The sequence below is a fragment of the Trachemys scripta genome, chromosome 6, assembly GCF_013100865.1.
Source record: "Trachemys scripta elegans isolate TJP31775 chromosome 6, CAS_Tse_1.0, whole genome shotgun sequence".
Lineage (NCBI taxonomy): Eukaryota > Metazoa > Chordata > Testudines > Emydidae > Trachemys > Trachemys scripta.
The window spans coordinates 38,815,855-38,838,806 of record NC_048303.1 but is presented as its reverse complement, the minus strand read 5'-3'; the positions used below and the strand labels follow the sequence as shown (position 1 = coordinate 38,838,806).

Here is a 22,952-nt window from a genome sequence, read left to right as displayed (position 1 = left end):
CCTGCTCATTCTTCTCTAACAGTGATGTTCTCCTCCTAATACATCATGGCAAGAAAATCCTCCAAATATTAGCGATTAACCAGTTGAATTGGAGATAGTTCACCTCCCAATGACTTCATAAGTATCTGCTTCAGTTACCTTTGGTAAACAAAATAATCATTCATTTTCTGATATAGCTGTAAAACTATTCTGAAAAGTTTTCAAAATAAATCACTTAAAAAATGTATAGTGTTACCTTCTAAAAATAAAACCTACATCTACCTCTGAGTTGTGAAGAACGTGTATTAAGGTTATAGCAACCACCAAGAATGTACTTTTTATGTAGAAATCCATGATTAAACCCAGTCTTCCTGACTAGTGATTTAGATCAATTTGATTTAAATCAAATTCACCCTACTTCTCCCTGATAATAGCTAGGGATAGTTGAAGCTCTGGACATCTTGGTTGGTTGATTCTGGACTTTATTTACATATTGCTATCCTTCAGACATATAGGATGGCTAGGATTTCATTTGAATCATGTAAAGACTTGTAAATGCTACACTATGATGCAAGTGTACTATTCCCTTCCAATAAAATGGTGCAAAGGAAAACATGTATAGACAATATTTTGTCCATATGCAATTACACTAATTCAGTATAATACAGAAAACTAAGGCAGAGACTTACTAAAGTTAGAGAAACCACTTAAACCCTTTAAATATATCAGCATCTCTTTCTCAGAGACAAAACACAGACATGCTATGGACACACGACGCCCTTGTGCTTCTTTCTCCTCCTTCTCTTTCAAAATGGAGAACTCTTCTGTAGTTAACAAGTTTAAGTGCCCGTCCCTGTGTCATGCAAAGGTCAGGCTCTCTCCTCAGTTAAATCCCTCAGTAGATCATTCTTGGTTGATAAGGGATTCAGAAAAACATTTTCCAATAAATAGCCATAATAGACATTTTCCAATAGTCTAAGGAAGTCTTTGGATGTTTGTGTGATGTTTTCTTGCCCATATCTTTTATAGTTGGTACATATCTGATTGTAATGTTCATCCTTCTTAGAAACTTTACATATATTCTTAAGAAAACTTATTGACCTCTTTACAGAGACAATCCACTAGTATCCTGCATCATCATCTATCTTCCTCAAAGAGAAAGATCTTAACAAAGTCTTTTATGACTGATGGCCAGAACTGCCCACTGTAGCAAACCAGCTATACTTTCTGTTTGATTGAAATGATATTGAACAGCGTTTGAAGGAGTGCAACTGTCAGGTGAGACTATTGTTATTCTTAATATTTCTTCTGCTGTCATAAAACAGATGAAAGACTCTTGACTGCCACTGAGATGTGAGTAAGAACAGATAGGGTTTCTGGGAATCCGTAAGGAAGCTTGGCTGCCAATTGTCTGGTTAATGTAGCGTACAATACTAATAATACTTCAGTAAAACATGGAAAATACCACACTCTTTGCCAATCACAAGATGGTATGTCAGCCATATTGTGCTTCAAGCCAAGTATAACTGTCAGGTGTCTGCGCCATGGGGCTGAGTGTGCATGAAGAGCATTGTGTTAGAATAGAAATCAAAATGATCATGATAAATTGGAGAATTTAAAGAGAAAATTCTATTAAAGCAATAAGAGGAATTCTATTCAAGCAAACACAAAGTACAGCACTTAGGAAGGGAAAATCAAATGTACAAATACAAAATGGGAACAAACTGGCTAGGCTACAGTACTGCAGAAAAGGATCTGGGGATTACAGCAGATCACAAATGGAATACAAGTCAGTAGTGTGAGGCTGTTACAAAAAAGATAGATATCATTTTGGAATATATGGGCATAACGATTGGGGTCCCGCAGGGATCAGTTCTGGGTCCAGTTCTGTTCAATATCTTCATCAATGATTTAGATAATGGCAGAGAGAGTACACTTACAAAGTTTGTGGACAATGCCAAGCTGGGAGGGGTTGCAAGTGCTTTGGAGAATAGGATTATAATTGAAAATGATCTGGACAAACTGGAGAAATGGTCTGAAGTAAATAGGATGAAATTCAATAAGGACAAATGCGAAGTACTCCAGTTAGGAAGGAACAATCAGTTGCACACATACAAAATGGGAAATGACTGCCTAGGAAGGAGTACTGTGGAAAGGGATCGGGGGGTTGTAGTGGACCACAAGCTAAATATGAGTCAAAATGTAATACTGTTGCACAAAAAAGCGAACATCATTCTAGGATCAGAGGGGTAGCCGTGTTAGTCTGAATCTGTAAAAAGCAACAGAGGGTCCTGTGGCACCTTTAAGACAGAAGTATTGGAGCATAAGCTTTCGTAGGTGAATGCCCACTTCATCAGACGCAAGTAATGGAAATTTCCAGAGGCAGGTATAAAGCAGTATAGAGATAATGAGGTTAGTTCAATCAGGGAGGGTGAGGTGCTCTGCTAGCAGTTGAGGTGTGAACACCAAGGGAGGAGAAACTGCTTCTGTAGTTGGATAGTCATTCACAGTCTTTGTTTAATCCTGATCTGATGGTGTCAAATTTGCAAATGAACTGGAGCTCAGCAGTTTCTCTTTGGAGTCTGGTCCTGAAGTTTTTTTTGCTGTAAGATGGCTACCTTTACATCTGCTATTGTGTGGCCAGGGAGGTTGAAGTGTTCTCCTACAGGTTTTTGTATATTGCCATTCCTGATATCTGACTTGTGTCCATTTATCCTCTTGCGTAGTGACTGTCCAGGTTGGCCAATGTACATAGCAGAGGGGCATTGCTGGCACATGATGGCATATATAACATTAGTGGACGTGCAGGTGAATGAGCCGGTGATGTTGTAGCTGATCTGGTTAGGTCCTGTGATGGTGTTGCTGGTGTAGATATGTGGGCAGAGTTGGCATCGAGGCTTGTTGCCTGGGTTGGTTCCTGAGTTAGAGTTGTTATGGTGCGGTGCGTGGTTGCTGGTGAGAATATGCTTAAGGTTGGCAGGTTGTCTGTGTGCGAGGACTGGCCTGCCTCCCAAGGTCTGTGAAAGTGAGGGATCATTGTCCAGGATGGGTTGTAGATCACTGATGATGCGTTGGAGAGGTTTAAGCTGAGGACTGTAGGTGATGGCCAGTGGAGTTCTGTTGGTTTCTCTTCTGGGCCTGTCTTGTAGCAGGAGGCTTCTGGGTACACATCTGGCTCTGTTGATTTGTTTCTTTATTTTCTTGTGTGGGTATCGTAGTTTTGAGAATGTTTGGTGAAGATCTTTTAGGTGTTGGTCTGTGTCTGAGCGGTTGGAGCAGATGCGGTTGTACCTCATCGTTTGGCTGTAGACGATGGATCGTGTGGTGTGTCCGGGGTGGAAGCTGGAAGCATGAAGGTAGGCGTAGCGGTTGGTGGGTTTTCGGTATAGGGTGGTGTTAACGTGGCCATCGCTTGTTTGTACTGTGGTGTCTAGGAAGTGGACCTCCCGTGTAGATTCGTCCAGGCTGAGGTTGATGGTGGGGTGGAAGCTGTTGAAATCATGGTGGAATTCTTCCAGGGTCTCCTTCCCATGGGTCCAGATGACGAAGATGTCATCAATGTAGTGTAGGTAAAGAAGGGGCGTGAGTGGATGAGAGCTGAGGAAGCGTTGTTCCAGGTCAGCCATAAAAATGTTGGCATATTGTGGGGCCATGCGGGTGCCCATGGCGGTGCCACTGGTCTGGAGGTATATATTGTCACCAAATTTGAAATAATTGTGTGTGAGGATAAAGTCACAGAGCTCAGCAACAGCCCAGCCTGACTCATGAAAGAAACCCCCTTCTCCCCCCCAGCCTCTGCTTAAACCAAAACCCATCAGAGGAAGAAAACTTGCAGAGAGCAGTGAAGGGCGTTGGGAGACACACCTAGATCCCTCCCGACAAGGGTGACAAGATTCAGACATCTCCATTAGCATACAGAATGGAGAGCAGAGACAACTCCCCTAGCCTCATCTGCATGAAAGATGGGACAGGAAGACATCTCAATTTACATACAGAATGGAGACAGAGAACCACACTGAATTCTGGGACCAGAAAAAGCAGGGAAGCACTGCATCCTGGGAATCTCTGCTCCAGATGCTAATGAACCTACACCTGCACAAAGAACAGGAGTACCTGTTCTTTTTACGGATACAGACTAACACGGCTGCTACTCTGCACCTGCACACACACCCAGCTCAGCAGTTATCAGACCAATTCTAGTAATGAATCCTTAATTGATATCCAAATACTGAAGCAGCCGAGTTGTATTGTGAGCTCCCTGGAAGAAAACACCACCCATAGCCAAGATGCATCTGAAGAAGTGAGGTTTTTGCCCACAAAAGCTTATGCCCAAATAAATCTGTTAGTGTTGAAGGTGCCACCAGACTCCTTGTTGTTTTTTCATAGCCAAGAGTGATCAGCTCCTATTGTCTAGTCTAAAGAAAACCCTTGAGTCATCAGTTTACCTATAAACAAATTTAGTGTTCTCCCTTGAACCACTGTATTTTCTCTACAAAAATCCCTCTAGTCAGGGTTCTGATGCTTGGATCCAAATAGGCATCAGTTCCACTGGAACTCCATCATCTCCTCACTGATCGTGCTGGGGACTCTGCCTGCCTCTTGCCCTCAGGACCCTCAGCTACCACCCGACCAGTTCAAGCTTCAGGGAGCGGTGAGACCCCCCCCCCGTTTTCCTGTCTACCTTAGGTATTAGCCTTTAACCATGTATGTTACGTTGCTTTAGTCCTCCGTGTGTAGTTATCACTATTATTCAATAAATAACTTCTGTGGTTAAGTTGGTTGCTTCTCTTGCTCTTGCTGAACTTTACTCGTTTGTGTTTTTAGCTTCCCCCATTCACTCTACTTTACTTAAGCTAAAGATCCCTGCAGCGCCCAAAATACTGTAGGGTTTGCTCATCGAGTAGGTTACTGTCAGTACAATTGTGTTGGGGGAGTGGGGATAGGGACGTGCTGAATTTGGGACGCATAAGGGTAACAGCTTGAAAGTGCTGCTTGACCCAGTCCATGGAGCCCAGGGGCATATAAGGAGAGACAGCTTGAAAGTGCTGCTTCCTCCAGCCCAGAGACATATAAGGGGTCAGCTTGACAGTGCTGATTGACCCAGTCCGCTCAGACTTGCTCTGTTAATGTATGTGTGGGTGTTCATCCGGTTCTAGGGTGGGAGTAACCCAGCCCTAGGGACTCTAGGTCCTGCAAGATAGCTCCATTGGGAGGGGACTTGCAGAAGGGAGAAGTAGAGCTCCATATGTAAACACAAGTGACACAAGCAGTACATTGACAGGATTACAGAACCTCTTCCCCAGAGGAGTAACCCGAATAAATGAGCATACCCCAAAGTAATGGGCACATCTGGTAACAGCCAGGAATGTCTGAGGGTAGATTCTCTGGCACCAGCGTTGGACTTTTCAGCAAGAGGTAAACCTCCTGCTGCTTCAGGCCAATGTATGGGGTGGGGGTTCCGACCCTGGGTCCGATTGAGGCCATATGGTCTTTTCCATGAGGCGTTTTCAAAGGTGGAGTTCCTGTCCTTCTCAGATATGGCTAGGGAATGAGCGGCAAATACTACACCTCACTGCAATGTGAGCTTCCCCAAGGCCATACAGGCAGTGCTGGTGGTCATTGCTGACCGAGAAGGATCATGGGTAAGAAACAGAGTTTAAAGGCTGTAGTCCAATACCTGCACAGGGTATGGGGTGGGGAAGGGGAAGTGTTCCCCTATAGATTAATCTAGCACTAAAACTATGGAAACATTAAAACTTCACGGTACAAGATGCTAAAACTATTTACAAAGTTAAATATTCTCTTAAGCGATGAAGACGAAGCTACAGAGAGGTTCCAACCTGGATCATGTGGCAGTGAGAAGGAACTGGAGAGGTGGTTGGTCCACCCTGCTCTTTATCCCCTCAGTCGGAGGCACAAGGTGAGCCAGGTGCATGCGTGGATCAACGGACACTACTTTCAAATCCTCTGGCTCTGGGCACATGGGTGATACGTGTAGCCCACAGTGGAATACAATAGGGACCATCATTCAAAGAAGAAAAATACATTATGAAAATGGGTCATGTCTGAGATCCATTTTCATTGCTTTTAGTGCATGTCCTACCTATATTCAATATTCTCAAAGCCACTATACCTTGTAGCTCTGTTGACATAACCGTGAAGGATGCTGGGAGCTCAAGGCTTATATGTGGCAGCATTCTCAAATTCAGCAAACGTCACAGCATCAGTTACACTTGATTTGAAGGTTGTCTGTGCAATCATAAGGGCTAGGGACTTCTGAGCTTTTAAATTAACAACAACATCTAGACAGCAAGACAGTAGCCTCAGAAAAGAGCAAAACCAAACCTCTGGATTGTTGTCAATGTTCCCTCTAATTTTTTCCATCCATGTGCGGAATAAATTTTGATATGTGCACCAAGGTAATGTGTGGATGTGCACCACCAGTAGAAACAAAAAACCTAGATATAATATATATATTTTTAAAAAGTTACCAATAGGGATAATTACTCCAGCCAGGACAGGTTAGGCATTTTAGAACTCACTACTCAAAGGGGGTTCAATTTTCAGTTTTTAAATTTAAGTGTAAGAAAAATAAAAATTATGAAATGCATAGACCAGTCAAAAGACTAAAATAACACACGTTGAAAGAATAATATTACAGAGAATATATGTGCATTGCAGGAAGTACCAAGTAACAACAACAATAATAATATAAGTAGGTATGGGGAGATGAATGTGACACACACAGACTGTGTGTGTGTGTGTGTGTGTGTGTGTGTGTGTGTGTGTGAGAATGAAAGAAAGAGCGAAAGACACTGTGCGCACGTGGGACACAGACTGTGAGAGTGTGTGCACGTGCGAGAGAGAGAGAAAAAGACACAGAGATTGTGTATGCTGGCTGCTGGAGAAGTCTGAGACCGTGCGCTGTCGCTTTAAGGCTCTCACTCACTGGGAGGCTTGTTCAGACCTGAGAGCTGCTACAAGTCCTGAACCCTGTCCCCTCCCCCCTGCTCTGTGGAGATGGGGTACAGGGGCTGGGGACACCCTGACATCAGCAGCTGTTCCTCCTCGCTCTGCACAGTCAGCAGGAGGGTCCCAGGAGCAGCTGCAGGAGCAATATGGCTGCAAAGCAGCGGGGAGGAGGGGCACCTAAAAACACGCTGCCGGATGTGCGCGGCTCTGCTGTTCAAGTGGGCAGCACTTGAATCTCTCCTGGGCGGCCGCCCAACCACGCAGCTTAGAGGGAACACAGGTTGTTGACCTGGTTCCACTCGAGCTTTGATGCTCAATTTTGTAGGGTATAGGAATGTCTCTGGGTACCGCACACTCCTGAAATAGTGGTACCTGGATCTATCTAACCGTCTCCATTGGTTAGCCCTTGCCAGATCTGGAAAGATGTGCAATCTGTGGTCCTGGAAAAGAAGCTGTTCACTATCTAGGGGAAGTCACTTAATTGCTTGCTGCCTCACTTTCCCCATCTATAAAGTGTGGCTAATACTTTAATCATTTTAATGAATTAAGCCTTATTGAAATCCCAGTTATTATTAAAGTGCAGCAAGTCTTTAGATGGAAGGCACTAGATAAGTACAAAACAGTAGTAGTATAAGAAAATATTCTGGTAGGTATATGTCCTAACAGTTGCAGACAGTTCATATAATACTGATTCCCTATAATTCCATATTTCTGTTCCAGAATATAAACTTGGTATTACTTCAGATATACTAACAAACTACTTTGTGGCCATTCCCATCTCTACCCACTTGGAGAGATGATAAACTTAGGTTATCCTATTAAAGCATTTTCTAGTGATTCTCCTTTTTAAAATGGATTGAAACGTTATCTTAATTCCAACAGTCTGTACCTTCCTCAGCCTACTGCATTCCCTTTTTAAACATCATCTGTTCTTCCAGCATTTCTAATCTTCCTCACAGCTTTTTGTGGTTTATTTTAAAGCCTTTTCTGGTTAACAGTTGCTTTTTAAGTCCAGCAGGGTGCTTTTAACAAACTTTAATGGCTAAAAGTGTTTTTTATCCTTATATCTAAACTGCTCTTCCTTTAAGCCTGTTTGTGATCAGCTAGCCAAGAAAGTGGGGCTGTCTCCTTGGCTTTCTTGATAGTAATAACTTCATCATTAAAGTACCGTCCAAAAACGTAGCCTCAGGTTACTAGTAGTTCACTATTTTTCCATCTTTGGACTAAACTATCTTTACATGACTTGCAACTAGATCAGAAATTCCCCAACCCTCTTCCTAAAATAAGATTTCCATACATATGCCCATATTACAGATATACGAGGCCTTTCCCTTTAAAGGAGATTTGGTCATACAAAGCCTGTCCTGCACCACTGAAGTACAAAGGAATTTTGCTAGCGAGCAGAATCAGGTCTGAAGGAACTGAACTGAAAGCATTTAATTAATATTTAGCAACTCTACCCTGTGATGTATTATTCTCCACATTTTACAAATGAGTAAAATGAGGCACAGGTTAAATAATTGATCAAAGCCACATACTGAGCCCTTTTCAGAGTCTGGCACAGAATCCAGGAGTCCTGGTTCCCAATATCTGCTGCTATCATTAACTCAACATTATATCTTCCCTGCTTGTGAGAATTTGCCACAAAACAAAGTGGTAAGACAGGAGAGGAGAAATCCTATCTTCCAAAAGGGAGAAAGTGGATTAGACATTTTAGGATTATCATTGCCTCCTAAAATCAGGCAACTTCTTTGGAGGTTCAGTTTTTGATGTGGTAAAAGCTGAGGTCCAACTACAAAATTCCTGTACCCATTCCAGCTCTGAACATGTGAGCATTTCTAATAATGATCAAGTTTTGTTTCCATAGCTATTTTCACATAGTGCCTATATCTTGAAATCAATGGATTGCATGACTGAAATGACTTTGAATAAATAATAAAATCCACAGGAAATCTACTCTGCCAATAGAAATGTCTGGTTTAGGTCTTAAATAACTGGATTTCTTTGGAGTGAAATTGATCATGCTCTTACTTTGGACCATAACATTTTGAGTTATGGAAAAACAAAGCAATGATGTTTTCTGTGTAGCTTTCAAATCAGTAATAGTTCAGGGTTTTTAAAAACCTGCTGTTCAAAAGCTCTTTTAATCCCATTTTAAGTGATTTAAACCAGGATGGTTGAAATCAGTTGTACAGAGTCTCAAATCTAGTTTGAAAATTATCATTACAATTTTAATGAATTAAACTATAAATGTTCCCTGGGTGGCATGCAGAGGTGAAAGTAAGGCGGTAAGCCCCAGTATGGCGTACCGGCAAGAGCTGGTGCGCCGTACCAGGGTGGATAGGCTTCCCCTGGTGACAATTTAAAGGGCCTGGGGCTCCCAGCATCTGCCAGAGCCCTGGGGAAGCGGTGGTGGGGCTCCTGCCGCAACGACCGCCCCAGGCCCTTTAAATCGTCCCCGGAGCCCTGGGGTAGCAGCAGCAGGTCTCCGGCAGCTATTTAAAGGATCCGGGGCTGCAGCAGCCACTACCTCCCCGGCCCTTAAAATAGCCACCGGAGACCCGCCGCCGCTTCCCCAGGGCTCTGGCAGCAGGGCTCTGGGGACGATTTAAAGGGTCCGAGGCTCTGGTAGCTGCTACCGCCCCGGGCCCTTTAAATCGTACCCAGTGCCTGCTGGAGCCCTGGGGTAGCAGCGGCCGGGCTCCAGCAGCGATTTAAAGGGCCAGGGGCTCGGCCACCGCTACCGCTCCGGGCCCTTTAAAACTTCGCCAGAGGCCGGGGCAATGGCAGCAGCCAGGAGCCCCCTCCGATGGTGATTTAAAGTGCCCAGGGCTCCCCTGCGGTAGCGGCAGCTGGAGCCCCGGGCCCTTTAAATCACCTCTGGGGCTCCCAGCCACCTCTGCAGCTGGTAGCTTGGGGGTGATTTAAAGGGCCGGGGGCTCCCCGCTGCTGCTACCACAGCCCTAGCCCCTTTAAATCCTGATTTAAAGCTCCCAGGGATTTAAAGGCCCCACCTCTTCCGGTAGAGCACTGGAATGGGTTGCCTAAGGAGGTGGTGGAATCTCCTTCCTTGGAGGTTTTTAAAGTCAGGCTTGACAAAGCCCTGGCTGGGATGATGTAGTTGGGAATTGGTCCTGCTTTGAGCAGGGCGTTGGACTAGATGACCTCCTGAGGTCCCTTCCAATCCTGATATTCTAGGATTCTAGAGGCCACGCCTGTTCTGGTTGAGCCCCTCCCCCTCCTAAGGACTCTGCAGTACCGGTAAGTCCTTTAAGTTACTTTCACTCCTGGTGGCATAAGAGCCAAGTTGAAGTTCCTGCTCCAATGACTAATTATTTATAGAGAATATATAGCTTCTACAGGAGAAATTCAGAGACCCCCCACTCCAGCATAACCATTAGCACAGTGCTTAAGGCACCCTTTTAGTAGTAAGGAGATTCCAGTAGGTGGATTCAGACCTGGGTCTCCCACATCTCGGGTGATTATTCTAACCACTGGGCCAGTACTATTATTTTATATGTGAGTGTAGTCCTTTGAAACTGTTTTGTTTCCAGGCACTTTTAATTTAACGAAACACTTCATTTAATCTGCAATGGACTTTTTCAAGTTACTGAAGTTTGGATTCAGTTCAACACAATCTGAATTTTTTGGTTTTTTTTCCCAGAACTGCCAGTGAACCAAAAGAGAAGGCCAGTTACCTGTAATTGGAGGTTCTTGGAGATGCATGGTCCCTATCTGTATTCTACATGTAGGTGCACTATGCTATGTGCCAGAGTCTGGAAGCATTTCTTAGCAGTGTCTGTTGACTTGCACATGCGTAGTGCATCTCCTCGTGCTCCCAGCTGAGGGTATAAGGTAGTGCGGGTCAACACCTCTCCAGTCTCCTTCTTACTGTAATGGAATCCAGTCTGAAGCAGAGGGAATTGTAGGGCAGGTAGTGCAATATAGATAGAGACCACACATCTCAAAGAACCTCTAGTTACTGGTAAGTAACCTCTTCTTGGGCCTTGTCTACACTACGAGAGTAGTTCGATTTTACTTAAATCGAATATTTGGAATCGATATTGCAAAGTCGAACGTGTGTGTCCACACTAAGGACAGTAATTCGACTTTGTGAGTCCACACTAACGGGGAAAGCGTCGACATTGGAAGCGGTGCACTGAGGGCAGCTATCCCACAGTTCCCGGAGTCCCCGCCGCCCATTGGAATTCTGGGTGGAGCCGCAAATGCCTTCTGGGTAAAAAAAAAAGGGGCCAGGGTGCTTTTGGGTAACTGTCGTCATCCGTCCATCACTCCCGCCCTCCCTCCCTCCCTGAAAGCGCCGGCGGGAAATCATTTCGCGCACTTTTCAAGTCATTGACAGCGCGGACGCCACAGCACTGTGAGCATGGAGCCCACTGCAACCATCGCTGCAGTTGTGGCCGCTCTCAACGCCTCGCAGCTTATCATACAGGTTGCCCTGAGGCAGATGCAGAAAAGTCAGGCGAGGAGGCTACGTCAACGCGGTGATGACCTGAAGTCTGAGAGTAGCACAGACCTCTCAGAAAGCAGGGGACCCAGCGCCGAGGACATCACGGTGGCAATGGGTCATGTTGATGCTGTGAAACGGCGATTCTGGGCACGGGAAACAAGCACTGAGTGGTGGGACCGCATAGTGCTGCAGGTCTGGGATGAATCACAGTGGCTGCGAAACTTCCGCATGCGGAAGGGAACTTTCCTTGAACTTTGTGAGTTGCTGTCCCCTGCCCTGAAGCGCAATGACACCCGGATGCGACCAGCCCTGACTGTCCAGAAGCGAGTGGCCATAGCCCTCTGGAAGCTTGCAACGCCTGACAGCTACCGGTCAGTCGCGAGCCAGTTTGGGGTGGGCAAATCTACCGTGGGGGTTGTTGTGATGCAAGTAGCCAAGGCAATCGTTGATGTACTGCTGCCAAAGGTAGTGACCCTGGGAAACTTGGAGGCGATCATAGATGGCTTCGCAGCGATGGGATTCCCAAACTGCGGTGGGGCCATAGATGGAACTCACATCCCTATCCTGGCACCGGACCACCAGGCCAGCCAGTACATTAACAGAAAGGGCTACTTTTCCATGGTGCTGCAAGCACTGGTGGACCACAGGGGACGTTTTACCAACATCAATGTCGGATGGCCGGGCAAGGTTCATGACGCTCGTGTTTTCAGGAACTCTGGTCTGTTTAGACGGCTGCAGCAAGGTATTTACTTCCCGGACCACAAAATAACTGTTGGGGATGTGGAGATGCCTATAGTCATCCTCGGGGACCCAGCCTACCCGCTAATGCCCTGGCTCATGAAGCCCTATACAGGTGCCCTGGACACTGAAAAAGAACTCTTCAACTACCGGCTGAGCAAGTGCAGAATGGTGGTGGAGTGTGCTTTTGGACGTCTCAAGGGGAGATGGAGAAGCTTGCTGACTCGCTGTGATCTCAGCGAAACCAATATCCCCATTGTTATAGCAGCTTGCTGTGTGCTCCACAATCTCTGTGAGAGCAAGGGGGAGACCTTTATGGCGGGGTGGGAGGTTGAGGAAATTAGCCTGGCTGCTGATTACTCACAGCCAGACAGCCGGGCGATTAGAAGAGACCAGCGGGAAGCGCTGTGCATCCGGGAGGCTTTGAAAGCAAAGTTCCTGAGTGAGCAGGGTAACCTGTGACTTTCTAATTTTGTGTACAGAGAAGCCTTCACCCCACTTCCAACACACGTTTCAAAATAAAAATAGTTCTACTTTGTTAAAGCACACCGTTTTCTTTAATACTGTTTTCGCGGGAATTTTTTAAAACTGGGACGCAGACTGTGGTGCGGAGCGGGTGTAGTGTAGTCGCGCGAATGCAGCTTCTAAACTCAAGGACTGACAGGCTCCGCTGCGGTGGGATGGTTCTTTCAACGGAGCCTGTCACCCCTCCTGATACGGACTGTGTGTATGGGGGGTCTATGTGAGTTTGTGGCAGGGGTGGGACGGTTACAGATCCCCTGCTGTGTGGCTCTGTGATCCTGCCTAAGGACCGCCGCTTAAGATCTCTAACTGCCCTCCCCTGACACAAAGTCACAGAGCAACCCACCCCCCACCACATAACATGAAAAGAACCTCCCAGACTAACCAGGGTAAGTAGTCACTGCATCACTGCACTATGTATGTGCCCTGCTGCTGTGCCTGCCCCCTACTATGTACCCTGCCAAAGGTGACTGTCCTGTCCAATTACCAACCCCCTTTCCCCCCCCTCCTCCAAAAGAACATGATGGAAACAGTAGTTAACAGAAACATATTTTTTATTATCAACTACACATGGGACTGGGAAGTGAAACTTGGACGGGGGCTTGTGTCAGGCGGGAAGGAAAGAACTTGTCAAACTTTGGGGAATGAGAGCCTTCTGCTGCTCGAGCTCTCTGCAGGGGTGGAGTGAGAGTTAGCAGGGACTCTGCCGCCTCTCCTTCTGTGCACTTTGGGTGAAGGGAGTATGGGACTTGGTGGCGGGGGAGGGCGGTTAGAGATGGACTGCAGCGGGGCTCTGTCCTCCTGCCTCCGTTCCTGCAGAACATCCACAAGGCGCCGGAGCGTGTCCGTTTGCTCCCTCAGTAGTCCAAGCAGGGTTTGAGTCGCCTGCTGGTCTTCCTGACGCCACCTCTCCTCCCGATCCATGTTGGCTTGGTGCATTTGGGACAAGTTCTTCCGCCACTGGGTCTGCTGTGCTGCCTGGGCTCGGGAGCAGGCTATAAGCTCTGAGAACATGTCCTCCCGTGTCCTCTTCTTCTTATGCCTAATCCTCCCTAGCCTCTGGGAGTGTGATGACAGGCTAGGTTGTGAGACAGTCGCAGATGGGGCTGTGGGAATGGGAAAAAGGGAGTGAATTCCTCAGAAAGATAAATGTAGTTGTGAACAAAGAACATAGTCTTTCTCTGTGAACAGGACCATGCACAGCACCTATCACATGCGCACTCAGCACAAGGTCGAATTCTCGGCCTTCGCATTCAGTGTCTGGGGTTTTGCAGAGCACTTTTGAGAACCCTGTCAGGACAACGGAATTGCTCTTGCACGCAGACATGGTAAGCCGTAGATTCGTGGCAGCTTAAAACTTTAATATTAGCAATGGCCTCATTTCACATTGAAATCAATGTCGGTCCCTGCTGCCAGCAATCCGGCAAGCAGGAAGTCTGCTCCTGTCCCACACCCTCGCGGCTGTCCCCGGGAACGATCCCTTTCGGCTGACCCTCTCCCGCCTCCACCGCGTGGCTGCAAACCAGCGGTTACAGTTCTGTAAAGGAACGGTAAAGCAGTCCCAACACTAACATTCCCCTACCTCATTCAAAGCAGGTCATCATGAGCGACATCACCCTCATGAGGATCTCTGAGAGCGACAGACAGAGAATGCTCCGGGAAAGCCTTCAAAGACCAGGGCCGTATGCCGCCATGCTGTGCCAAGCAATGATTCCAGAGTACTTGCTAGTCTCGTGGCGCGGCAACGTGTCCTACTACGGAGGACCCAATAAGGCCGCTCTCCCCAAGAACCTAATGCAGCGGATTTCAAATTACCTGCAGGAGAGCTTCCTTGAGATGTCCCAGGAGGATTTCTGCTCCATCCCCGGACATATAGACCGCATCTTACTGTAGCTGCAGTAGCAGGGACTAAACAGTAGAGCGGCTTGGGCAGGACAATCATGCAAAACCGGACATTGCTAGATTTTTTTCAAATAGTTGCACTGCCCATGACTGAACCGTTAAGTTAATCAAACTAATCATGAGAAACCCATTTTTTAAATTGTTAATAATCATGTTCTGTTACAAATAAATGTTTAGATGTTTACAACACTTACTGGATGATCCTTCACCAGATTCTGTGTCTGGGGTAACGGCTGGGGAGGGTTGGTAGGGGATCTCTGTAAGGGTGATGAAGAGATCCTGGCTGTCGGGGAAATCAGCGTTGTGAGCGCTGTCGACTGCCTCGTCCTCCTCATCTCCTTCCTCATCTTCCCCGTCCGCTAACATGTCCGAGGATCCGGCCGTGGACACTATCCCATCCTCAGAGTCCACAGTCAGTGGTGGGGTAGTGGTGGCGGCCGCACCGAGGATGGAATGCAGTGCCTCGTAGAAACGGGATGTCTGGGGATGGGATCCGGAGCGTCCGTTTGCCTCTTTGGTCTTCTGGTAGCCTTGCCTCAGCTCCTTGATTTTCACGCGGCACTGCGTTACATCCCGGCTGTATCCTCTCTCTGCCATGTCTTTAGAGATCTTCTCATAGATCTTTGCATTCCGTCTTTTGGATCGCAGCTCGGAAAGCACGGACTCATCGCCCCACACAGCGATGAGATCCAAGACTTCCCGATCAGTCCATGCTGGGGCCCTCTTTCTATTCTGAGATTGCACTGCCATCAGTGCTGGAGAGCTCTGCATCGTTGCCAGTGCTGCTGAGCTCGCCACGATGTCCAGACAGGAAATGAGATTCAAACTGGCCAGACAGGAAAAGGAATTCAAATTCAAATTTTCCCGGGGCTTTTCCTGTGTGGCAGTTCAGAACATCCGAGCTCTTACTGCTGTCCAGAGCGTCAACAGAGTGGTGCACTGTGGGATAGCTCCTGGAGCTATTAGCGTCGATTTCCATCCACACCTAGCCTAATTCGACATGGCCATGTCGAATTTAGCGCTACTCCCCTCGTCGGGGAGGAGTACAGAAGTCGAATTAAAGAGACCTCTATGTCGAACTAAATACCTTCGCGGTGTGGACGGGTGCAGGGTTAATTCGATGTAACGGCGCTAACTTCGACATAAACGCCTAGTGTAGACCAGGCCTTGGAGTGGTAGTCCCTACATGTATTCTCTGTAGTATTTTCTGTTGGACAGTGTGATTGCTATATGAAAGTATGCGTCCTTCAAGTAGAGGGCGGCATTCCAGTCCCCTAAATCCAAGGAAGGGATGATGGAGGCCAAGGAGACCATTTGGAACTTGAGTTTCTTATGAACTTGTTGAGCTCTCTCAGGTCTCGGAGGGGCCTGAGCCCGCCTTTGGCTTTTGGTATTAGGAAATATCGGGAATAGAAGCCCTTACCCTTCTGCTCCTGAGGAACCTCTTCAACTACCTGCAGCAAGAGGAGCGATTGCACTTCCTATATGAGGAATTGCTCATGAGAAGGGTCCCTGAAGAGGGATGGAGAAGAGGGTGTGGAAGGGCAAGAGGGCAGAAAATTGGAGTGAATATTCCCAGCGATCTGATGTAATACGGGCCCATGCATGGTAGAAAGGAGATAGATGGGATGAAAAGGTAAGGCAGGCTGGATCCAGTGCATCACCCCCAAGCACACATTCAAAAGGCCAGTTTTGAGCCTAAGGAGGGTTTAGACTGGCCAGAGGAGAGATGAGGTCTCTTCCTTGAGTTCCTAATTCTCCTGCACGACCCATCCTGCCTACCCTGAGGTTGATAATTCCTCTGAGGGCCTGGGGTCTAAAGTGCCTCCGTTGGGTGGCAGGGGTGTGGCAGCCCAGGGACTTCAAGGTGGCTTGAGAGTCCTTGAGGCTGTGCAGACGAGAGTCAAGTCTTCTCGGAAAACAAAGACTGACCCTCAAAGGGGAGGTCCTGGATTGTCTGCTGTATCTCGTATGGGAGGCCAGAGACCTGCAGCCAGGAACTCCTCCTCGTGGCCACCCCCGTAGCCATGGTGTGAGATGCCGCATCTGCTGCATCCAGGGTCGCCTGCAGGGATGCACGGGAAATTAATTTATTGTCCTCTACTAGCACAGAAAACTCAGCGCGAGAGTTCATAGGGAGGAGTTCTGTCATAAGAACAACCATACTGGGTCAGACGAAAGGTCCATCAAGCCCAGTATCCTGTCCTCGGACAGTGGCCAATGGCTGGTGCCCCAAAGGGCATGAACAGACAGGTGACCATCAAGTGATCCATGCTCTGTCACCCAATCCCAGCTTCTGGCAAACAGAGTCTAGGGACACCATTACTGCCCACCCTGCCTGCTAGCCATTGATGGACCTATCTTCCATGAATCTATCTAGCTCCCTTTTGAACCCCGTTATAGTATTGGCCTTCACAACACCCTCTGGCAAGGAGTTCCAGAGGTTGACAGTGTGTTGTGTGAAAAAATACTTTCTTGTGTTTGTTTTAAACCTGCTACCTATTAATTTCATTTGGTGGCCCCTTGTTCTTGTATTATGAGGAGTAAATAACACTTCCTTATTTACTTTCTCTATACTACTCATGATTTTATAGACCTCTATCATATGCCCGCTTAGTCGCCTCTTTTCCAAGCTGAAAAGTCCCAGTTTTATTAATCTCTCCTCATATGGAAGCCGTTCTATACGCCTAATCATTTTTGTTGCCCTTTTCTGAACCTTTTCCAATTCCAATATATCTTTTTTGAGATGGGGCGACCACATCTGCACGCAGTATTCAAGGTGTGCACTTACCATGGATTTATATAAAGGCAATATGATATTTTCTGTCTTATTATCTATCCCTTTCTTGATGATTCCCAACATTCTGTTCGCTTTTTTGACTGCCGCTGCACATTGAGTGGATGGTTTCAGAGAACTATCCACAATGACTCCAAGATCTCTTTCTTGAATGGTAACAGCTAATTTAGACCCCATCATTGTATATGTATAGTTAGGATTATGTTTTCCAATGTGCATTACTTTGCATTTGCCAACATTAAATTTCAGTTGCTATTTTGTTGCCCAGTCACCCAGTTTTGTGAGATCCTTTTGTAGCTCTTCACAGTCTGCCTGAGACTTAAGTATCTTGAGTAATTTTGTATCATCTGCAAATTTTGAAACCTCACTGTTTACCCCTTTTTCCAGATCGTTTATGAATATGTTAAATAGGACTGGGCCCAGTACAGATCCCTGGAGGACACCACTATTTACCTCTCTCCATGCTGAGAACTGACTATTTATTCCTATCCTTTGTTTCCTATCTTTTAACCAGTTACCAATCCATGAGAGAACCTTCCCTCTTATCCCATGACTACTTATTTTGCTTCAGAGTCTTTGGTGAGGGACCTTGTCAAAGGCTTTCTGAAAATCTAAATACATGAGATCCAGTGGATCTCCTTTGTCCACATGCTTGTTGACCCCCTCAAAGAATTCTAGTAAATTGGTGAGGCATGATTTCCCTTTACAAAAAACATGTTGACCATTTCACAACAAATTATGTTCATCTATGTGTCTGACAATTTTGTTCTTTATGATAGTTTCAACCAATTTGCCTGGTACTGAAGTGAGGCTTACTGGTCTGTAGTTGTCAGGGTCACCTTTGGAGCCCTTTTTAAAAATTGGCGTCACACAGCTATCCTCCAGTCATTAGGTACAGAAGCTGATTTAAAGGATAGGTTACAGATGACAGTTAGTAGTCCTGCAATTTCATATTTGAGTTCCTTCAGAACTCTTGGGTGAATACCATCAGATTCTGGAGACTTATTACTGTTTAGTTTATCTAATGACACCTCAATTTGGGACAGTTCCTCAGATCTGTCACCCAAAAAAAAAATGGCTCAGGTTTGGGAATCTCCCTCGCATTCTCAACAGTGAAGACAGATGCAAAGAATTCATTTAGTTTCTCTGCAATGGCCTTATCGTCTTTGAGTGCTCCTTTAGCATCTCGATCGTCCAGTAGTCCCACTGGTTGTTTAGCAGGCTACCTGCTTCTGATGTATTTAAAAGCTTTTTTGCTATTACTTTTGGAGTCTTTGGCTAGCTGTTCTACAAATTCTTTTTTGGTCTAATTATATTTTTATACTTCATTTGCCAGAGTTCATGTTCTTTTCTATTAACCACTTTTTTAACCACTGTGGCTCTTTTTTGGTTCTCTTACTATGTTTTTTAAATTGGGGTATACATTTAAGTTGAGCCTCTATTATGGTGTCTTTAAAAAGTTTCCACACACCGTGCAGGGATTTTACTTTTGGTACTGTACCTTTTAATTTTTTTCACTAATCACCTCATTTTTGTGTAGTTCCCTTTTCTGAAATTAAATGCTACAGTGTTGGGCCGCTGTGGAGTTTTCCCTGCCACAGAGATGTTAAATTTAATTATATTATGATCACTATTACCAAACGGTCCAGCTATATTCACCTCTTGGACCTGATCCTGTGCTCCACTTAAGACTAAATCAAGAATTGCCTCTCTTCTTGTGGGTTCCAGGACCAGCTGCTCCAAGAAGCAATCATTTAACGTAAGAAACTTTATCTCAGCATCCCTTCCTGAGGTGATATGTACCCAGTCACTATGGGGATAGTCCTCACTCAGTCTCGCCCCACCCAGTTTAACAACAGCACGCAGCCGTAACTTCATCCCTTAACATTCATATATGAAAAAATTATTGGATTATAAAATCTCTATTAATCTTCATCCCCGTTCCTTTCCTGCCTCCTGGCAGAACTCCATTCCAAGTCTGAATAGCACAACTCAATGCAATCCAGTCCCTTAGCCCTTCTCCAGCTTCTGGCCCTCCACATTCCCACTCCCACAGTTCCTCCTCCCCAAACTGTTCACAGTCAGAAGCAAGTCAGTTTATATTTCTGGAAGTTTAAAAATAATTTTAAACATTGCTCTGTAGATATGGGAGAACAGTTCTGTACAAGCATAGGCCAATCTGTAGATCAATTAAAACAAAAGAGGGGGAAAAAAACAAGAAAATATATTGCATTCTACATTTCAAGCCCACAGATCTTTGTATAGGACATTTCTCTGCTCCAGCCTAAAATACGGACCAAAGACCAAAACAACAAAGGGCAGTTTCAGTTTCTTCTCCCTCCTTACCTGAAACAAGCAGTCTTCAACGTGCATCTGCCCTTCCCCTCAAACAGTTAAAAAAAAAAAAAAAGGCACTTTCCTAGCAAGACAGAAAGACAGACAGACAGAGACAAACAAAAACAGCTGGAGTTGTAGAGCGAGCCATTCTGGAGCTATGATGAACCAAAAGAGTTAAAGAATTTTTGTTAAAAATCAACAGGGGGAAAAAAAGGGTGAGCATCATTACTATAACATTTTGTTTCCGATTTTTTTTCCCACAAACTTCTCAGAAAAGTTCTACCCAGAAATGAGATCTGGCATGTGACATTTCAGAAAGATTGATTTATTTTTGAGAATGTTGCATGTGTGGGGGAAAAGTCAGGCTTCTATTACCTTAGCTGTGGAGGTGCTGCTCCACAATTCAAGAATTTACCAGCAAGATTTCTATGTTGGGAAACAAATCAAAAGATCTAAGTTAGGAAGAATAAGAGTAGATTCAGAATGTTATATTAAATCAAGGATTATCCAAAAAGCAGAAGGCCCTACTCTTAGTGTTACTTAGGACTGTTTTCCATTGACTGACAGGTTTTTCATCAGTACTGGAGTATATTTTCCAAGTAATGTAGAGGGATTAGGAATCTATGTGGCTATGCAGAGATCTGTCTCAGTCTCCAATGCTAGCTTGGCTACAACAAAAAAGCCAAGAACTCCTCAAGATGCATTAATGCAAGGAAAAAATTGCTGTGCATTGTAATATTAAGTCTCTCAATCATGAAGGACAAAATGAGAAATGTGATAACCCTAAAACTCCAACTGATCTTAATTAGTCACATGTTAAATTATTTTGCATCGTTTGGAAAATGTTGTCCCATTGTGTCCAGAAATTTTTAAAATGTCTTTCAGCTGTCAGACTATCACAGCTGTTAATTATTTTATGATTTAATATTTTAGACAAAGATTTTTTGTTCTAATTGCACACTAATCCACATATTTTGTTGACAAATTAATTACCATTGGTGGTGAGACAGCTTCATTTCATAAGCCAAATTGACTATAACAGACTATAACGTAAGAGGTAAGGACATAATGTTTAACTCTTGCTAGTAGTTTCCTGTCACCCTTTATATTAGTCTGCAATTACAACTTCTTCTGATGAATACACTATTATCATCACTTTTCCTTTGCCATAAATCTTCATAATTGTAAGAACAATCAGATTAATTAATGTCAGAAGAAATTAAATCACCAGTTTCAGTGCTCAGTTGTTGAGGATGACTAAAACTCTGAATTAAATACATGTGACTTCTAAACCCAGCAGCAACTGACTGGCTTTCAGTATATAATGCTTTATCTGTATTATACACTGTTACTGTCGCACAAATTGAAAAATCATTTCTGTTTAGTCAAACAAACGTTTTAAAATTTCAGGGATACTGTACATTTTCAAACTGTAGAGGAATTTCATTGTTAAATGAGTAATGTAATAACCACCTAAAATTATCTGTACTGTGATAACTATGCATCAGTGCTTTAGCGGAACAATATATTACTCTCATCTAGGTGCACACAGCAAAAAAAAAAAAAAAATGTAAATGCAACCTTAAAGTCTTTTTAGTGGAATGAGAACAAACTCAATGTCATTTGTAATCTCTGAGTGGGCAGACAGTAATGACAAACCCAGTTTTCCCAGGGCTTCCTCTTAACTATTTACATTTCTGCTAACTTATGAGCATTTCTTCCTTATTAACTCAAACTAGTGCTACCCAATATGCAAAATACTGCACACAATATAAAGGTAAGAATGCTAGCACATTCTGCCCTCAGATTATGAATGTGGGTTTCCCGAAGCTAGTCACTAAACCTTCCCAACTTTTGAAATACCCAACACCACACAGTCTCTCAACTGACCAAAGTCTTATGTCTTGTCATTAGGACAACTCAACCCCCTTTCTGCATCAAATTCATTACCAAAAAACAGTGGATATAGAACAATAATTTTAGGTTAGTTTAAAACTACATGTACATAAAAAATTTATTTACTCATAATTTTCATCTTCTCTTAGGGTTTCCCTCTATCAGTGCAGAGGGTTTATTGCCGAGAATAGTCTCACCCCCTGTGCTGCAAAGGCAGTTGATTCTGATTTGTGGCAGCAGCTAGCCCCAGTAACTCTGAAATGAAGTTCTCCAGATGGCCTAGTCCAGGGTCTTGAGCAATACATGACAACAAGCTATAAAACAGCCAATAAAAGAAAACATACTTATCTGGAAAAAAAACTAGGGCTGTCAAGCGATTAAAAAAATTAATCGTGATTAATCGCACTGTTAGACAATAATAGAATACCATTTATTTAAATATTTTGGGATGTTTTCTACATTTTCAAATATATTGATTTCAATTACAACACAGAATACGAAGGGTATTGTGCTCACTTTATTTTTATTTTTGATTAAGAACATAAGAACCGCCATACTGGGTCAGACCAAACGTCCAGCTAGCCCAGCATCCAGTCTTCCGACAGTGGCCAATGCCAGGTGCCCCAGAGTGAATGAACAGAGCAGGTAATCATCAAGTGACCCATCCCATCGCTCATTCCCAGCGTCTGGCAAACAGAGGCTAGGAACACCATCCCTGCCCATTTGAGCTAATAGCCATTGATGGACCTATCCTCCATGAATTTATCTAGTTCTTTTTTGACCCCCGTTACAGTCTTGGCCCTCACAACATCCTCTGGCAAAGAGTTCCACAGGTTGACTTAGCATTGTGTGAAGAAATACTTCCTTTTGTTTGTTTTAAACCTGCTGCCTATTGATTTCATTGGGTGACCCCCTAGTTCTTGTGTTATGAGTGAATAACACTTTATTTACTTTCTCCACACTAGTCATGATTTTATAGATCGCAATCATTTCCCTCCTTAGTCGTCTCTTTTCTGAGCTGAAAAGTCCCAGTCTTTTTAATCTCTCCTCATATGGAAGCCATTCCATACCCCTAATCATTTTTGTTGCCCTTTTCTGAACCTTTTCCAATATATCTTGTTTGAGAGGGGGCGACCACATCTGCATGCAGTATTCAGGATGTGGGCATATCATGGATTTATATAGCGGTAGTATGATATTTTCTGTCTTATTATCTATCCCTTTCTTAATGATTCCCAACATTGTTAGTTTTGACTGCTATTGCACATTGAGTGGATGTTTTCAGAGAACTATCCACAATGACTCCAAGATCTCTTGAGTGGTAAACAGCTCATTTAG

At 44.6% G+C, this 22,952-nt stretch overlaps 1 long non-coding RNA gene across 1 annotated transcript; it reads left to right on the top strand.

The window, feature by feature from the left end:
• Window positions 1–205: 205 nt before the first annotated feature.
• LOC117879243 lies at window positions 206–22,191 on the top strand. The gene is made up of 3 exons (XR_004646210.1): window positions 206–1,257; window positions 5,788–5,899; window positions 22,153–22,191. It is a non-coding gene; the product is annotated as an uncharacterized LOC117879243 (long non-coding RNA).
• Window positions 22,192–22,952: the final 761 nt, after the last annotated feature.